This window comes from Myotis davidii, unplaced genomic scaffold, assembly GCF_000327345.1.
Source record: "Myotis davidii unplaced genomic scaffold, ASM32734v1 scaffold67, whole genome shotgun sequence".
Taxonomy (NCBI): domain Eukaryota; kingdom Metazoa; phylum Chordata; class Mammalia; order Chiroptera; family Vespertilionidae; genus Myotis; species Myotis davidii.
Window position 1 is genome coordinate 44,168 of NW_006298521.1, and position 3,042 is coordinate 47,209.

General features: G+C 62.6%; 1 protein-coding gene across 1 annotated transcript in view; it reads right to left on the minus strand.

The window, feature by feature from the left end:
* The window catches only part of TBC1D22A (TBC1 domain family member 22A), a 185,264-nt gene that overhangs the window by 28,728 nt on the left and 153,494 nt on the right, over positions 1 to 3,042 (minus strand). The gene's annotated exons all lie outside the window — the stretch shown is intronic.

Here is a 3,042-nt window from a genome sequence, read left to right on the forward strand (position 1 = left end):
GGCGACGCGCTCCCCACTTCCTGTCCGGTGACTGACAGCCGCCCGCAGAGCGGTGCCTGCGAGGCCCTCTGGCCAGGGCAGTGGACGTGTCTGAATCAGATGCCAGGCCTCCGGGTCCCACGGGAAGGAGCTGGGAACAGCTGGGCAGAAAGAAGCCAGCCTGCAGGCTCTTCCCTTACCCTGGGTGACACTTAAGTTTTACCGCGCCTCCCACCCCGGCCGTGGGGCCTGGGCAATTTCAGTTTCAATGAGTTAAGATGAAGGAAATTTAAAAACCAGTTTGTCACATTTTTCAAGTGCCGAAGAGCCCCCCTGTGCCTGGAGGCTACCCTACGGGCCTTTCCATCTTCCAGAACCTTCCATGGCACAGCTGCTCTGGACTCTCCCGGACTCCCCTGACACACAGCCAGTTTCCTCCTCCTTCTCCAAGGACCAGGCTGCCTCCCCTCTCCTCTCTCTCCCTCCCAAGGCCCTGGCCACACACACGGCCTCCCTCGTTATCTGAGCGATACTCGTGTGTGTGCGTGTGTGTGTGTGCGTGTGTGTGTGTGTGTGTGTGCGGGGAGGGAGCCAGTCGTCACTGACGGACACTCAGGGGGCTTCCACACCTCGGCCTCTATGAATAATGCTAAGAACAAGTGGTGCAGCGATCTCTCTCAGATCATGTCCTTTCCTTTGGATAAACAAATCCAGCAAAGGTCAATGTACAAACCCAGTTCCCATGCACTAACAACGGACTATGGGAGAGGAACTGAGAGCACAACCCCATTTACAAAAGCATCACAAACTGTGAAACGCTCAGGGCATGTTTACAAAGAGACCAAACATGTCAGGGAACAGCTGATGGGGAAGAGAAGCAAGAGTCAGGGAGGAAGAACATGGAACCGGAGCAGGGAGACCAGGAGGGAGCAGCTGGGACAGGAGCAGGGAGACCGGGAGGGAGCAGCTGGGACAGCAGCAGGGAGACCAGAAGGGAGCAGCCTGGGACAGGAACAGGGAGACCAGGAGGGAGCGGCTGGGACAGGAGCAGGGAGCCCAGGGGGAGCAGCTGGGACAGGAACAGGGAGACCAGGAGGAGCGGCTGGGACAGGAGCAGGGAGCCCAGGGGGAGCAGCTGGGACAGGAACAGGGAGACCAGGAGGAGCGGCTGGGACAGGAGCAGGGAGCCCAGGGGGAGCAGCTGGGACAGGAACAGGGAGACCAGGAGGAGCGGCTGGGACAGGAGCAGGGAGCCCAGGGGGAGCAGCTGGGACAGGAACAGGGAGACCAGGAGGAGCGGCTGGGACAGGAGCAGGGAGCCCAGGGGGAGCAGCTGGGACAGGAACAGGGAGACCAGGAGGAGCGGCTGGGACAGGAGCAGGGAGCCCAGGGGGAGCAGCTGGGACAGGAACAGGGAGACCAGGAGGAGCGGCTGGGACAGGAGCAGGGAGCCCAGGGGGAGCAGCTGGGACAGGAACAGGGAGACCAGGAGGAGCGGCTGGGACAGGAGCAGGGAGCCCAGGGGGAGCAGCTGGGACAGGAACAGGGAGACCAGGAGGAGCGGCTGGGACAGGAGCAGGGAGCCCAGGGGGAGCAGCTGGGACAGGAACAGGGAGACCAGGAGGAGCGGCTGGGACAGGAGCAGGGAGCCCAGGGGGAGCAGCTGGGACAGGAACAGGGAGACCAGGAGGAGCGGCTGGGACAGGAGCAGGGAGCCCAGGGGGAGCAGCTGGGACAGGAGCAGGGAGACTAGAAGGAGCAGCTGGGACAGGAGCAGGGAGACAAGGAAGCGTACTCAGCCTCCATAGGGCGGCCGGGCCATGTGGAGGCCTGGAAAACATCTCCTGCAGCCGAGGCCCTAGAACTGGACGGCCCACTCTGCGTCCCCTGCCCCGCCCCTGCAGCCACACCAGGGCCACTTCTGGGGTGGGTCATGCACGGCCCAGGAGCAGGGCCCACTCCCTGCTGTTGGCCATTCCTGGTAGTCTGTGCACTTTCGTGCCATTTTCATGCTGTGGTAACGCACCTCGTTCACTTCGCTACCTCGTCTGGGGCTGGGACAGTGACGCTTAACCAGGACCCATGGGCACGCCCCCAGGTGCCTGCAGGGGCCCAGCTAAGATCAGGGCAGTGCTCGCCAAGCCCATCCTCTGAGTACTATGTCCTTTCATTGCCAAAGATGCAATACAATTTCATGGTCCGCAGGCCTGTAACATAAAATACCCCGATTTTTAAGATACGAGAGGGTTTATGACCAGGGGACATCCGTTCAGGAGTGAGTCCATGGTACAAATGAGTCAACTCATGACAACATTTAATTTCAGGAAAATTAACTCCATCAAGAAGCCCCGCCAGCACGTAAAGGTGAACGCCTATTAGGTGTCTCAGCGAGCAGCGAGGGCCTGGACGCACAGTCCATTCTCTGGCTGCTCCAAGCGCGATGCACTTCATACCCAATTGACCGTAATGGACAGCGCTCCAGGCGCTCGGTGCTCCGCGGGGCAGGGCGGGAGCGGGCCCATGGCGGACAGGCCGCGGTTACGGGAGATTAAGCTGTTCCCAAGGCCGGGCCAGCAGCACAGGCTGTTCTCTGCTTCAGGCCTGAGAAGAGGCTGTATGTCCCCACAAACGCCAGTGCCCAGAAAGGCTGCGGCTGCCGAGAACCCAGAAACCCAGCCAAGTCAGGTGGGAGGCCATCTCCTGACGCGAAGACGTCCGCCGCGAGCAGCCTCGGGGTAAAACACCGCGGAGGCAAGCCGTGTGCGAGCACACAGGGCCGGCGGCGGCGGCGGCAGGAAACTCGTGGAAACAAGTGGCGAGGGGGCCCTGCGGCCAGCACCAGTGTGCCGGTCCCACGGGAAGAGCCATCGTCCAGACCAAGGCCGCCTCCATGAGGGGGGTGGGGGGAGCTGAGACCCTGCCGCCCGCCTGAGGCCCAGCCTCCCACCCCCTCTCCATGCCGTCCACACAGGCTGCGGGGCCAGCGACTCCGGGGCCACACACAGCAGCTCCCACTCTGTCTTTGCAGGCAGCGCCCCCCAGCCCCCACCCCCGCCCCGTCGG